Source organism: Podarcis liolepis, assembly GCF_965112155.1.
Source record: "Podarcis liolepis genome assembly, chromosome: 4".
Lineage (NCBI taxonomy): Eukaryota > Metazoa > Chordata > Lepidosauria > Squamata > Lacertidae > Podarcis > Podarcis liolepis.
The window spans coordinates 4913971-4930693 of NC_139558.1; the positions used below are offsets into that span (position 1 = coordinate 4913971).

Below are 16723 nucleotides of genomic sequence, written 5' to 3' on the forward strand. Positions count from 1 at the left end.
CTCTAAAGACAATGTGTGGATTAAGAAGTCTCAGAATGGACATTTCTACAACTACCCCCCCCCCCAAATGAGGTAAAAAGTGTACCCTCAAATGGTTATGTTATACCCACAATGGATAGGAAGCTGAAATTTGGAGCACATATTTCCAAAGGAATGTCAGTGACCAGAGAAGTCTGGAAATGGGGTGTTTTTATAACTCTCAGTTAAAAGTCAGGATGTGACATTTAGCTCTTGATTTGGGTGTTACATATATCCATAAAGCCCACTGGAAAGTACTGCCCCTGCCACTTTGCTACCTAAACCTTAATACAGCACTTTAAAAGAGATCAGAAAAACATTTCCAGGGGAAGCAAAGCATTCAGAGCAGAAGGGAACTCGCCATTTTCTACAGACAGAGAAGACATATTGTAGAAACTAATGGGTGTTTCTAGGTTCTAATGTACATGCACTGGAAACTGGGACCGATCATAGCAGGGAGAAGCCATCCCTATTTTGTTTTTATCTCTCATTTCTGTCTCTTGCACTGCAGTCTGTAAAAAGGAGAGCAGCTGAAAAGTGAATTCTTTGTGTTTCTTAAAAGCTTACACCCTTTTATCTGAAGTTGAAATTTTAAAAGTATAACATCTGTCAGAGAAGTTCATAGAAAAACATGTCTTTGTTACACTTCCATTGCCATGATCATCTCCAAAATGTGAAATCCTTTCTAGCAGAGGGGGAATTTATGCCCAAGAAATTTAGACACCCAAAAAAAGCCAAATAGTAAGAGGTGTTAAAAAAAATGCTAGAGATTTCTATTTAGAAAACACACAGCTTTGTTTGATCCTGTTGTTTAAAAGTATGTTCAAAACTCTTTGAACTATGGTCAAATTATGCCCTTGCGTACATGTTATTGTTATTGTTTTGGTGTGTACCTAATAACTTTTAATGATGTGTGGATGCAAGTCTCTACAAATTATTTGCAAGTGGATGCAAATGTGGATGCAAGTCTCTACAAATTATTTGCAAGTGGATGCAAGTGTGGATGCAAGTCTCTACAAATTATTTGCAAGTGGATGCAAGTGTGGATGCAAGGATCTACAAATTATTTGCAAGTGGATGCAAATGTGGATGCAAGGATCTACAAATTATTTGGCCACCCTGGACCCCCTAGTACGGACGATGTCTATCAACCTCCAACACAGGGCAGTCCAACTTCTCAGACCAAGTAGGCAGCAAGAGTACTTCAACACAGAACCCACAGGTGACTGCAAGATAGTTAATATTATTTAATATAAATAATTAATATATTTAATTGAATATATATAATTAAATACACAATAGATTAAAAGCCTACTTTATGCTCACTTATATCAAAGCTCTATGCTTGAAAGGGAGCTGTATAGTGGAAAACGCGCAAGAAAAGTGAGGTGTCGGGTTGGCCTTGCGCAGCCAACCCTTCCTGTGAGTCCTCGCAGGAGCACTCCTGCCCTTGGAGCTGGACTGCCCAGATTGGGAGCCCTAATCAGCTTGGCTGGTGCAGGTACCAATGGTGTAGGGCAACGCAGTCAAGGAGGATGAGGATGGACCAAACACTGCTGAGGCTCCCTAGGGCTAAATCTGGTGTATGTGGGTGAAGGTCTGGTGGGGGAATTCTTTGGAATTGTGCCTTTGCAGTTATTTATCAGTGTAAGATCTTTATTGCCGTTTAAGAAAGTTTACTGTTGGGGGGGGGATTGTTGCTGTTTGAGGAGGTTTTCATATTTTGTTCAAATAAAAATAACTTGTCCCTCATATAGGTAAAGGTAAAGGGACCCCTGACCATTAGGTCCAGTTGTGACCGACGCTGGGGTTGCAGGGCTCATCTCGCTTTATTGGCTGAGGGAGCCAGTGTACAGCTTCCGGATCATGTGGCCAGTATGACTAAGCCGCTTCTGGCGAACCAGAGCAGCGCACGGAAACGCCGTTTACCTTCCCGCCGGAGCGGTACCTATTTATCTACTTGCACTTTGACGTGCTTTCGAACTGCTAGGTTGGCAGGAGCAGGGACCGAGCAACGGGAGCTCACCCCGTCGCGGGGATTCGAACCGCCGACCTTCTGAGCGGCAAGCCCAAGAGGCTCAGTGGTTTAACCCACGGCGCAACCCGTGTCCCATATTGTCTACCAAATATCCTTTGAAGAACCCACAGTGTTAATTGGCAATACAAGCTTTTGCATGCTTCCTAGTATTTAGGAAATACATTTAAATCTTGGTATGCAAAGCATTCCTATCCATTCTTGAACACCACACAGAACCCATAGGATTTAGGGAAAGATGTAGAGTTAATGTGGGACGATGCTTCCTTCAGTTAGTGTAATGCAGTGTGTATGTTTGGCTACATTATAATGTGTCACCTCTGATACTCCCTAATAATTATTGTTTAAAAAATTAACATATGTTCCCTGCAAACCAGTAATAGATATAATGAAGTAAATATTTCACAAAACAAAGGACTTGCTGAAGCTTCACTACATTCAAAGCTTCTGGAGTTTAAATCAAAACAAGTATAACTATTTGTTTTCAACAGCAAACTACAATAGAATATGCCTTTTAGAAATGCAGCAGCAAGATGATATTTTGCTGAAGAAGCCATTTGAATGTTTTAATATGCTCTGACAACCTTGTGAGCAAGTTCGAAACTCTCGATCTGAGGAAAATGAACAAAGCTGCAACCGGGCAAGTTAATACAGCAGCTGTATTAAGCTGCAGTCCTGTACACATTTACCTCGAAGCAAGGCCCCGTTGCACTCAGTGAGGCTTACATCCGAGTAAAGTTTTGCCCTGTTTGTTGCTTATTTGTGTATTAGTGGTGTCATGGGAGCAGCTTGATATTTGAGCCTATTTCAATGCAGAAATTTAATTTTCTCTGAGAGTCATTTTCCCACTCTAGGGCATTTTTTCTTAAGAGTGTCTGCAGTGTAATGGCTCTCAGATCGCCCTCTTCCATCTCTCTGTGTGTGTGTGTGTGAGAGAGAGAGAGAGAGAGAGAGCGCGAGAGAGATGTATTATTTTCTACAATCCTTCCTTGGTTTCAGGATAACCTCTCATTGAAAATGTCTCCCCCTAGTGGTTTTCTTTGAAGATTTGTAAAAGTACTCATTTACTTCATGTTAGTGTTTTACTTTGTTTCTTCTGCTTAATTCTATTTTTTCCCCAAAAGGGTTGCTATGCTCTACTTAACTGTGGTGCTTTCAGTAAGAAACACATTTGATATATTTCCCCAAAAGCCAGAATTACATCTAAATAACACAAGTGATTGCCCTATATGGTTGTTTTGCTCTTTTCCTGCAAATGTGAGGCAATTATTATGAAATATATATTTTCTATTTGAGAGGAAAATATCATTAGATCATGTACTTAATTAAAATGGGAAGTTAGCCATTTTTCCTGATTGATGGACTGCATGACTCACAGGTAACACTTTGTTGCTTGTGGGGGGAATAAATCTGATTATCTGTGTTTAATTACATGTGATGAAGTGCATCAAAATGTTAGTTCCTCATCCATCACTCACATTTCCTACATTTTTTTCAGAATCCTGTCAATAAAATTATTTTATTGCAAAGTGTGACATTTTAAAGTAAGCTGCTACTGCTTGATTGCTAAAGGTCTCAGCTAATGATGCTGTTGATTTAAAACATTTGATATCCTATGCATGCATTGTCACAGAAGGGGAATTTCCATTATATTGTATCTGATCTCAGGGGAAATCAGTACAGTGGTACCTTGGTTTAAGAACAGCTTAGTTTATGAACAATTTGAATTAAGAATGCTGCAAACCCGGAAGTAGGTGTTTTGGTTTGTGAACTTTGCCTTGGAAGCAGAACAAGTTTCGTTTCCTGTTGAGTGTGTTCCATTTGTAAATTGAATCTCCCGCTGCTATGGGAAAGCATGCCTTGGTTTAAGAATGCTTTGCTTTAAGAATGGACTTCCAGAACGGATTAAGTTCATAAACCAAGGTACCACTCTATGTCCAATTCTGGTGAAACTAGGCTCATTGGGAGCAGCTGGGTTGCAGGTAAAGTATTGCAATCTGCTGCTGACCCCAACCTCCCTTTAAAAGAATAGACTTCTTTTTATGGTGTGGTGCTCCAAAGAAAAGTGCCATGTAAGACAGCTGAAGGCACCCCAACATATGAACCAGAGGCATCATAATGTACTAAAAACAAGGTGTGCACGTGTAGGCTAAAGCAAAAAAACCCCAACATGTTCACATATTTGAGAAATATTGGAGAATAGCTGAGATCCCTGCAGACTGGAAGCAGGTAAATGTTTCCTCCATCTTCAAAAAGGGAGGGAGAGAAGATCCAGGTTATTACCAGCCAGTCAACTTGACATCAATACCAGGAAAGGTCTATAATTAAACAGTCAGTCTATGAGCACCTTAGAAAAGGGTGCTCTAATTACTAAGGGCCAGCATGGATTTTTTGAAAACAAGTCATGCCAGACAAATCTCATTCCTTTTTTCTCTCTTTTTCTTCTTCTTTTTGATAGAGTGACAAGCTTGGTGGATCAGGAGAATCCTGTGGATGTAGTTTGTATTGATTTCAGTAAGGCTTTTGACAAAGTTCCCCCTGATATTCTTGCAGAGATGCTAGTAAAATGTGAGCCTGACGAGGTAACTGTTACAGTGGTACCTCTGGATGTGAACAGGATCCGTTCCAGAGCCCCGTTCGCATCCTGAAGCGAACGTAAGACGTGACCTCGCGTCTGCGTGTGCAGCATTTCGCCACTTCCGAACATGCGTGTGATGTCATTTTGAGCGACTGCACATGTGCAAGCGGCGAAACCTGGAAGTAACGTGCATCGTTATTTCCGGGTTGCCGTGGAGCGCAACCCGAAAATATTTAAGCCGAGGTTTGACTGTAGTTGGATTTGTAGCTGTTTCACTGACAGATCCCAAAGTGTGCACACTAAGGATTCCCCATCACCCTGGAAAAACTGACAAGTGGGGGGCCACAGGGTTCCATCCTGGGCTCATAGTTGTTAAATGTCTTTATAAATGACTTGAATTGAGGGAATGCTCATCCAATTTGCAGATGACACCAAACTGGGAGGGGTAGCTATTTTTGCAGAAGACAGAATCTGGATTAAAGATTACCTCAACAGATTGGAGAACTGGGCCCAAACTAACAAACTGAATTTCAATAGGGACAAATGTAAGGTTGTGCACTTAGGCAGGAAGAACCAGATGCACAAATATAAGATGGGGAGACCTGGCTTGCCAGTAATAAACGTGAAAAGGATATAGGGGTCTTAGTAGACCAAAAGCTTAACATGAGGCAACAGTGTGATGCGGCAGCAAAAAAAGCTAATGCTCTTCTACGCTGCATCAACAGAAGCAATGTCCACATCAGTGAAAGTCATAGTATTGCTCTATTCTGCCTTGGTGAGACCACACCTGTGTCCAATCCTGGGCACCATTTAAGAAGGTTATTGTCAAGTTGGAACATATGAAGATGGACAAGCAAGATGCTCAAAGGTCTGGAAACCAAGCCTTATGAGGAATGGTTGAGGAAGCTGGGTATGTTTAGCCTGGATAAGAGGAGACGGAAAGGAGATATGATAGCCATCTTCAAATACCTCAAGGGCTGTCACATGGAAGAGGGGACAAGCTCGTTTTCTCCTGCTCTGGAGGGTTGGGCCTGAACCAATGGCTTCGAATTACAAGAAAGGTGATTCTGACTAAACATCAGGAAGAACTTTCTGACAGTAAGAGCTGTTCAACAGTGGAACGGACTCCCTTGGAAGGTGGTGGACTCTGCTTCATTGGAGGTTTTTAAGCAAGGTTTTTAAGGTTGGGTGGCCAAGTGTCATAGTTGAGATTCCTGCATTGCAGGGGGTTGGACTTGATGACCCTTGGGATCTCTACCAACTCTGCAATTCTATGATTTTAGGTCATGATGATGGGGTGGGGGGGGGGGAAGGATGAGGCAGGACTAGGAAACATGACCTGCTCTCCACCTCACCTGAGGAGGGACACTTGAAGAGGGCTAAAGCTTAGCTATTTTTGACCAGATTAATCTCATATTACCATTTCCCCTCTTTTTTCAGTGGGGTTGTTCCCTTTGCTGTTTCTTTCCAGCTCCTCCCTTTTCCTTCCACGTTCAAAATTTATGCTGCCAACACTTTGAGGCATTGATCTAACTTTCTTTTAGCTCTAAAAATGTTGTGTATGTTCATTTCACTGTATAAATTATAAACTGTTGTTATTACTTCTTAATAACATGTGATCACTCAGTATGCTCTATAGTTCTCAAGGGATACTAAAGTCCTGTTGCACAAAATCAGTTGTAGTTTTGTCTCCCTCTCCCTCCATTATTAATTCGTTTTATTGAAGGTGGGAAACACAGGACTGGGAATTTACAGAAATAGGCTTGATGTCAGTAGGTTTGATGCTCAGGACCACAAGACCTCAAGGACCATCTCTTTCCATATGAAACTACCTGGACCCTGAGATCATCTTCTGAACCCCCCTTCATGTGCTTCCTCCTCAAGAGGTCCAGAGGGTGGCAACACAAGAACAGGGCCTTCTCTGCAGTGGCACCCCATCCGTGGAATGGGAACTTCCCCAGGGAAGTTCACCTGGCTTCTTCATTATACACCTTTAGGCGCCAGGCAAAAACATTCCTTTTTAACCAGGCCTTTGGTTGATTTGATTGACATCCTATGCCCTTTTAAAATGTGTTTTTTTTGTGGGGGGGCATATTGGGTTGTTTTTATTTTGATTATATATTTTGTAGTTTTATATTTTGATTTTGTTCCCTGAGTGTGTGCCCTGAGACCTCTGGGTATAGGGCGGTATATAAATTCAATTAATAATAGTAATTCATTTAATAATAATAAATAATAATAATAATAATAATAATAATAATAATAATAATAATTCCACTGCCTGCCATCAATTTGTACTGTTAAACCCTTGCCATTTATTTTTTTTTATTTTGCACAAAGTTAATGTACATCAATGATATTTGAAATGGAGATTCTTCTTACCACTGAGAAATGAAATTGCCTTGCAGCACTGCTAATCTGCAAGGGCTTGACAAACCCTCAAATTTTAACTCCAAAGGGAGTTTGTCCAACAAAAATATATCACACTGAAAGAAGAATGTGCAGTCTTTTCCTATACAATCCTGAAAACCATGACACTACACAATAAACATTTCATGTCACCAAAAAACATACACCCACCTTTCCAGGAGCGTGTTCACGATGAGGTAGAAATGCATGTCAGTGCTTTGTATGGGTGCAAGAAACTGCCAAGGGTGGCAACCAATGCCAATAATAGCCCAAATAGTTAGAAAAGAATTGTGCATCACGCCCTAAACTTTGGACCACCCTATATGATGCAGACACGTAGCAAGAGAATGTGCAATGTCTGCTGCACTAATGCTGGCCATAGCAATGGAGCACAAAATAGCCCCATCTTTTGGCAACTGAAATGATTTAGTTTGCACATATTTGCAGCCGCACTAAGGATGAGAGTTTCAGAAGACGAAGTGAGGAAGGCTGCTTGGGCATTATTCTTTTTATTTCATTCTGTTTTATAGTTATTACTTCTGTTAACTGCTTTCCAACTACATTTACATTACACAAAACACTTAATGTGAGAGCCTGCAAATCCAATATGCATGTTATTAAGAGAATGGAACTTTTATCAGTAATTGTGAAGAAATAAGCAGCTATTTTAGAGTGGGGAGGGGGGTAATGGACAACCTACGTCAAGCCCTGGTTTTATTACTGGTTTTGTCTCTCCTCCCTTCTTGCAACAGTTTTTAGAAGACAATATTGGTCATGTGAAGTATTCTAACTGAGATTGGTATAATGCAATGCAGTCTCCAAATTTCTGCAGTGGGGGGAGAATTTCCCCCTTAGCGCACACATGATAAAGAAGTTTCCTGATTCAAAGCTTAACCACTCACTACAAGGGATAGATTTTCCCCCTAAAAGTCTTGATGTCAAGCTTGTCCACAAGGATTTCAGTAATAATAATAATAATAATAATAATAATAATAATAATAATAATAAATGTATTATTTATTCCCCAGCCACTCTGGGCAGCTCCCAGCAGAATAGTAAAAACATGATAAAACATCAAACATAAAAAATTCCCTAAACAGGGCTGCCTTTAGATGTCTTCTAAAAGTCAGATAGTTGATTATTTTCTTGACATCTGAAAGGAGGGTGCCACTACCAAGAAGGCCCTCTGCATATAACTTCGCTTCTCTCAGTGGGGGAACCAGCAAAAGACCCTCAGAAGAGGACCTCTGTGTCTGGGCTGAATGAAGGGGGTGAAGATGCTCCGTCCGGTATACTGGGCCATCCTTCTCCTTGATGTCAATGGGAAGCAAATTATTTTCCTCCTGGTTCTGTTAAACCTACAAACGTTTTTCACATATTACATGCATCATTATACATATACATATGGCTATTATATGCATATACACTACAGGTTTCCTAAAGCAAACAACATATAAACAGACCCCTGCAACAATGTTGGTAACTATATAAAAACACTTATGCTGCAGAAACACAATACAGCATGCAGCTCTTTCATTCATATTGTATGTATTATATATATGTGGGGGGGGGGGGTTGTACAATTAGTTTTTTAAAAAAAACCAATGGCAATATGACAATGCATGATAGTCTTGGACCTAAGCAGGCCCTTGGGAAAAGAGGCCGTCTAATTGATCCAAAGCTCAGTTGGGTCAGAAGGGCTGGGTTCCATGTATAAAACAATTTTAAGCAAACTCTTCCTCCATCTCCCCTAACAGAAATATATCAACATAAAACTAAGGCTTTTGTCCTTGTGTACTTATATATATACACACATGCATGAATCCATGAAGGACACTTGTTAGAGGTTTCTTCTAATGGAGTTGTAGTGCTGAGAGTGAAAAGTTAAAAGGTAAAATGTTACCGTTTGTCACAATTACGTCTTCTATTGGCAGGCATTCTGAACTTTTCTGTTTGATAACTAGACACAGAAATTTGAGTTCTTAAAGCTTTGCAGCCAATTTAAAGGCTCATTTATTTCACTGACAGCAAGATGTATATGCTGCCTTGGATGCACGATGTCTGGGGCCAAATACTGCCACTTTGTTGCTTGCTTGTCTCTCAGGAAGTAAATAGTAGCAATTTTTCAACAAAGGAATACTAGAGCAAGGTGTTTAGCAAATAAATGAGCACAATATGACCTATGGTGTCCTGAAAATTACTAAAATTCATGAATAATAAAATGATCTATAGATTGTTAGCAGAAAGCTATAGCAAAGGCTAATTTCTAGCCAGTGAAGCTTCACAGGATAATTTGTAACTTTTAAAATTTTAATGACTTCATCATTTTTTAACCTTTTTAAAAAACCAGTATAATTGTTTGGATGCAACCTTCAAACAAGACGGCCTATGTAGAAAAGGTCTGTATGGATGCTTCAATCATGTTATGAAATATTAACTGTTTCTGTCAGAAGGGGGTCTTCAGTTTTATTTTTCCTTTCCTTCCACATATGAGGAAGCAACACAGCCTCAGACCTGGTCCATGCATGCAGCAGAATGAAATGGGAATGGAATACTAGAATGTGAGGGTAACATCAGAATGCAGGCAGGGGCTTTTTTTAACATTCTCATTTCTTAAAGGTAACATTTCTGCTTGCAGAAATGTTTGTAGAAACTAGCGCAGAAAGGAACTCTTCTTTCCCTCTAGCAAGTTTTTGCTTTGTTTTCAAATGTGGAAGCCTTCAAATTTGTATCCCTAAGCTGCAGCTTGATGTGGTACAGTCTACTTCTACTTTATAAGTTACACTGGACACCCTGAAATCCCACTATTTGCTTTAGGGATGCCAACCTGAATAAAATATTGGGGGGCAGATAAGCCCTGCCCCACATATTGATCACAAAACACTGTGCATGCACACCATTCAAATGACAATGCCCTTTACCTTTATTGGGGGGGGGAGGATGTCCTCTCAAATATTTTCTTGGGGGGGGGGGGCTGAAGGGGCCTCAGCCCCTAGGAGTTGACTATGCTTTGCTTTACATATTATTTTGCAGTCAGATGGTGGCAGAGCATTGAGTGGTGCCCCAAAGTCGTGACTAAGAAAGACATGGACCCTCTGCATTTCTTAGGGGAGAATGCCTAGACCTGTGAACACAGGCTTACTTTTTCATTGTTGTTTATGCCTCTTCTGGCCCAGATAGGAAATCAGGTGGTTATCACATGCCAAGCTCAAAGAAAGATGGTACAATTTGCTGTCACAAAGTGATTGACCAATTATGCCACATTGGTGCTGATACAGTCCCTAGGGTCTAATCTATGGACCAATTTGCTTGAAAGAGGGGGAAATTATCTGCTGGCAAGGACTTGGGCCTATTCTCACTGAATGTGCAGGTGTGGAAGGGGAACAGGAGCAGATACATGTACATCATCCTGCTTTCCTTCACACTTCCTATCCCATCCAGCCTTGGGGTACCTTCCAATTTTACAATTCTATGATTCTCTGTGTGATTTTAAAAGTGAGAACAGAGCTCCCCCCCCCCCACTTCTCAGGTTGTTGCTTAGTCGCATCTGCACAGGTGAGAACTCAAGCAAAGTGTTGGATGAAAAGAGGTCTGGAACAGGGCTTTTAAAAAATGAATGCATCTTTATATATCACATTTATGGGACTGAAAATAGACCCACTGCTCCCTGACCCGGGGTCACCTCATGTGGAGAGAAATTAACCCTGCTTGGATCTCAGCTCTCAGTGGCCGGACACTGCTGTGATAACTAAGTATTTAATTTGTTCCAGCTCAAACAGCACGCACACAGTAACACTATTAGGTCTCTCTAGCCTGTTTTGAGTCTATGCTGAATTAAAAAATAAAAAAATAAATTTGTTTGCCCTGGTAATACGAATTCAGCATCACGAAGAACTGGCATCCAAGTCCCATAGAAATTATACAATTCAGGTACCTTTGTATAATTTCTTCTATTTCCTATAATGTATTTTGTTTTTTACATAATGGAGGCTGCAATTGTACGAAATTTACCAGGAATTAAGCCACATTGAACTCAGTGAGACTTACTTCTGAGCAGGAACTATAGGATTGCATTGTTTTTCTAGGACCAAGGTGAGACTGTAAAGCTCCTTTTTATTTTTGCTATTGGATGCATTTTTCTGCTGTGACTCAGCTTTTCTTAATTTTGTTCTAGCCTTTTCTCGACCCTTCATTCCTCCGCTGAGAGTGGGAGAGGGGAAGGAGCTGGATCAGGCCTGTATTGCAGAGCAGGAGACACAGTCCCTGCTCCTTCTCTGTCAGTGTCTGTGGAAGCCTCAAGCCTCTCTCCCTCCCCCTCACTCTCTGATGATGATTCCTTCCTGTCCCCCAGCCTGAACCTGGTTCAAAGTCCTCCTTCAGGAGCCTCCTGGACTCCTGGCTGCCACCACCCTTCTTCGTCCAGCCAGGCCCTGACATTAAAACAGCAAAAGAAAAAAACCAGGAAATTCTCAAGAAGTCAATACTTGACTTCTCAAGTCTCATGCATGTTTTGATGTTTGGGGGGGGGGGGCAATAATTTGATAAAGTGCATAGCTTTTCCATACTAAGCTTGGCAGTGGCCTATGCCTGGAAGCCTATGCTAATGGAAGAAAACGGGGGCTATTTTGAGACCTCTATTCTTCTTTACACTTCCTCTGAGTCTGATCTCTGTGAAGTATGTCGTGTCAATGACAGTTCTGAAACATCAGACAATGTGACAGTGAATATGAGCGCTCTCTCATGCTTTGAGACCATCTAGTTTGATAAAAGTCTAGCAGTCTAGCTAGCATATGATCAGATTTTGCTACCACAGATGTAGTCAGTGAAACATTCTGACTATGCTGAAGGCAGTTTTTTTAGTGTATGGTCAGATTCTTCCCTTCTAATTAAGCAGGACTTGAATTTAGCTTTAAAAGCTCCTAAAATTTATGGGTTGCGCACATGCATATTTCTGCTTGCGCAATGAGACTTCCCTTTGTTCTCCTCCCTTCTACAGTCCCCAGACACCCTCAAAATCACCCTCCAGAAGGTTGAGGGGCTCACTGGAGCAGAATTTGGGGGCATGGAAGGGCTGCAAGGGGAAAGAGAGGAAGGGGGAAGGAGAAAAACTCTCCCATGCTGCCTTGAATGCAACCAATGCATAAATACATAAATCAGTCAGCATGAATGACTGCTTCAATATGCTGTTCACTCTTGCAATATAACATGATGTGGTATGCAATATAACATATAATGAGTATGGTGTTGCACTGGCTTCCATTTTTGCAGTACAAAAAAGTATTGATCTAATGTGTAGAAATCTATTTGCTTCAAGATGGTTCTGGAAACTTCTCTGTGTGATACAAGATAGAAGCTTGTATCTAGCACTTTCTAGCTGGTGCAAGCTGCCTTTTTTCCTTCTTCTTCTAACAAATAAGTTTCCTTTGTGCTGAGAGCAGGTGTTGTTTGGGTTTAAGCTGGTTCAAACTGGTCCTGTATCCCTTTCTCCCAATGTCATGCTGCCAGAATGATCCTGGCTTTCACTTTCTCTTTCCTTCTTGGTTCTGTCTACAGTACAGTGGTGCCTCGCAAGATGAAATTAATCCGTTCCGCGAGTCTCTTCGTCTTGCGGTTTTTTCGTCTTGCGAAGCACGGCTATTAGCGGCTTAGCGGCTATTAGCGGCTTAGCGGCTATTAAGGGCTTAGCGGCTTAGCAGCTTAGCGGCTATTAATGGCTTAGCGGCTTAAAGAAAAAAGAAACAAACTCGCAAGACGAAGCAAGCCCATAGGGAAATTCGTCTTGCAGAACGACTCAAAAAACGGAAAACTCTTTTGTCTTGCGAGGCATTTGTCTTGCGAGGTACCACTGTACTTATTTCCAGTGTGATGATCTGTACGTTGTATTAAACGTGTTAAAGGTTTAGTCTTATTGTTAAGTTTTTTTGCTGCAACTGGATTCTCAAGCACTATGCCAATCCTGAAGAGTTTTGCAAACTGTCATGCTTATTTGCCTTCAGCAAATAATACTGGATGAAGTTGGTTGCCTTTGAGTTGCCTCTTGAGTTGTTTTTTGGAACCCTGCATCATGTTTACTTTGATAACTATTCGTTGTGACTTGCTCTGGATTGTAATGGAGCAAAACCACAATAGGTGTAACATATTACTGTATTGGCCTGAATATAAGCCTCACTTTTTCCCCAAATTCCGACCATGAAAAGTTAAAGTGGCGACTATTTGTGACCTTATGGTATGCAGCCAGGAGCGTGGGGTGAGCGCGGTGAAGCGGCACCTGCCCCTCGTGTAATCCCTCATCCTCTTCCCCAAGGCCAGGAAGGGAGAGGGCGAGGAAGGGGAAATGCGGCAACGTGGCTCCCCACCCCCAGTATGAAGCCAGGAGTAGCGAGGAATGGAGTGGCTTATATTTGAGTATTTTGTCTTTTCCCCGCCTCCAATTTTAAAGGTGTGACTTATATTCGGGTGCGGCTTATATTCAGACCAATACAATATCTGCTTGATTTTGTTTAGACTGAACCATAAACATGAAGAAGAGATATGTGCAGAGAGGCCTATAGGTACTCTATCTATATTTAAGTGTGTGTGTTTGTGTGTCCGCGAATGTCCACCTCGTCTAGCATCCATTCCGGCGAACGTCCACAGCAAACCCGGAAGTACCAGAACAGGTTACTTCCGGGTTTGTCGCTCGTGCATGTGCAGAAGCGCTAAACCACGTTTCGCGCGTGCGCAGAAGCGCAAACTGCTCTGCACGCCTGCGCAGACACGACGCTTTGCCCTGTGTCCTTTTTGGCTAGTGGCCGGGGCTCCAGAACGGATCCTAGCCTCAAAACAAGGTATGACTGTATATGCAAGGAGTTCTATAGGTACCCTTTCTTTATATTTTGGATTCAGTATAAGCAAATTAGACAAAATCAAGCAAATAAAAGTAGACGATTACAGACCCAGCAAGTGCAGTGTGGCTTGGAACTTCCCTCTAATTGTACAAAGCAGCTAGTGCCGACATGGCTGTAAAACTCAAGGCCTGGAAGGTTTCCAAAATGGAATGTCCAGCTCCCTGCCGTGAGAATCAACCTTCAGTAACCAAATAACCAGAAACTATTTGCTCATGCCATCAAGATCATAGTGTGCCAAAAGTAGTTTGCAGGGCTGGGGAAATTAAAGAACGCCTTAAGAGAAGAAGTAAATTAAACTCCAGATACTTAAGCAAGCAAGCGAGCAAACAAACAAAACCCCAAATTCCTGGCAATCTGATTACAGGGGGGAAATTCCTCCAAATGTAGAAGTGTCCTGCCTTCTGAGCCTTCCCCAGGGGAATGTATTCATAACCTTTCTCTTGGTCATCTTGTTCAGTTTTTTTGGATCAGGTGTTGTTATTGTATGCATGGTTAATAATGCATGCCTTAATAATGGAAAATACTATGGTACTTTCCATGTAAGGCTTCTCTGGAAGGACCTGTTCCTCCTTTGTTTACTTAAAAGAGTAGTGCTTGCTAGGAGCAAAGACTTTTTCAGCTCTAGAACAAATTCTCTGAGGAGATATAATGCAGGCCAGCAAGCCAGGGCTGAAATTATCTGGGAATGCTCAGGCTGTAAACAACTCATCTTTACTGTTCCAGCTCTTAAATTCTGTTTTAAATAGATTAATTTCAGAATTACATTTAGAATGAAGGATGTGCTTCAGCTATCAAGTCTGCTGAGGTTGTTAATAAGAGTAAGAAGTTGTGCTGCACCATTCACAACCACATAAGCTATTATTATCTGCATAAGTGAGTCCACAAGTGGAGAATTTGAGCAACAGGGCTCACTCCAGCTTTTAATAGAGGAGGTGAGGGCACACTTGCTTGACTATCTTGCCCCCACTCCATGGCAGCCATTTGGTGGTGGACCCTATGAATTTTGAAATGTGACTGCAGGCCAACAGCTAACATAAAGTCATTAGGCCAACCTATGTTGGTGAAGAGAAACTGTTAAATGGACACGTCAGATTTTATGCTGGATCTATAACTAGATAAACAGGGGGGAAATAAGCAGAGGAATATATTGGGGGGGGGGGACAATGTGCAGTAGTCACTAGTATTGGAGCCTCGCACCGGAACCCTGGGCTGTTGATTGCTGCCATATCTACCTGAATGCCCTGTGCTTTTCAATTAAGCCTCACGTTTAAGAAAAGCAGTAAGCTTATTAATGTCTTTCTTGCAATTGGGGCTTGAGGTCAGTACCTGTCAGTTGCCTGATTACTTCAAGCCCACCTGGGATTGCCTGCTCTCCAGAGTTTCAGATCAGGAACTCTGGAGTGTAGCTGATCTAAGTTGGGTTGGAAGTCACCAGCAATTGACTGAATAGTGGTGACTTCAAGTCCTGTGGGAACATTCCTTTGTGGCATGGCTTGTCTCCCAGTTAATGTTGCAATGGAAAAAAATGGATCATCTGATGTCATGGTGATGTCAGTTGATGTGTACACAACCCCACCTGTCAAAGTGGCCTACTGGGGGTGGCGGACTATGGATCTGGCCTGCTAGGCTGAAACGTTTCCCCACCCTTGCTCAATAGTCCAGCCATAGTGTACTGCACTAAGCTGCAGCTTCCAAACCAGGCTTAACATCAGTCCCACACACAGCACACAACTGTAGTCCAGTCTTGAGGTTACCAACACATAGGTCACTGTAGGCAAGCTATCCCTGCCCAGGAACAGGTATACATGTTTGCAAAGGGGCTGTGGGGCTATACTGTTAGTCCCTACCTCATCACCACTCAATTCATTTAGGCTTCCCACAGTATTAAGCATTATCTTGCAGTGATACTGAAACCCCATGATACCAGGCCAGAAGTTAGCAATCTCCCTCGGCCTACACAAAAGGACCCCTTGACCTAAATTCAGCCATGTTTGTACTCTGCTTCTTCAACCCTGCACAAATATTAAGACCCCTTTTGCTTGACACACCTAGCTCCCCGCAAGCTGACACATTTAACCAGCTGCAGTAGACGTTAGAGGAACTTACATTGCTGAGCTTTGTGATTAGCTAGCGTCCCAGAACTGCAGAAGGTACAAAGATGGTAAGGGGTCCCTCTAGAGGGGATTCTTGGACATTACAAGAATGGAACTAAAACAGGGAATACAGGAAATACGTGCTGGCGTGAAAAAGCTGACCTTTCTCGTGGGAAAGTTGCGAGAGATGAATGAGAAAGGCCTTGTTTTGTCTACGAGCCCTTCAAACCCGAAGTTAACTGAAAATATACCTATTGAATTGGAAAGGGACTCGTTGCTCAAAACACAGGCAGCTGGACAAGAAAAAGAACCAAAGATTGAGGAGGATAAGACATCTGCCAAGCAGGAGGAGCTGAAAAAAGGGATGGCTGAGACGTCACAGAAGAGAAAGGAGAGCTGGAGACCTGCTAAGAAGAACTTTAAATCGACCAAGGTGAAAGTTGGACTATTTGGGACATATAAATTTATGAAACAGCGTTCAAGTAGGCCTCGTTGGAAGAACCATGGTCAGCATTGGGAAAATACTTCTTCGATCCTGGGTGTTTAGTATGAGAGACTTTCAAAGAAACCGGCTGAAAGGGACTGAGAGAGATTGGCGAGCCTCGGACGTAAGATCACCAGGCTAAAAAGATGGACTAATTGGATTTTGGTTAGGGATTGAAACCGGGGAGAGAAGGGTGGGATCTAGAAGTCCGAAGGGGGT

At 42.0% G+C, this 16723-nt stretch overlaps 1 protein-coding gene across 1 annotated transcript in view; it reads left to right on the top strand.

Moving 5' to 3' along the window:
* Positions 1–13797: 13797 nt before the first annotated feature.
* LOC310705539 (uncharacterized protein) overlaps positions 13798–16723 on the top strand; it is a gene marked incomplete at its 3' end in the record, with an annotated part of 54008 nt that continues 51082 nt past the window's right edge. The window contains exon 1 of the mRNA XM_083500136.1: positions 13798–13867. The remainder of the gene's footprint in view (positions 13868–16723) is intronic.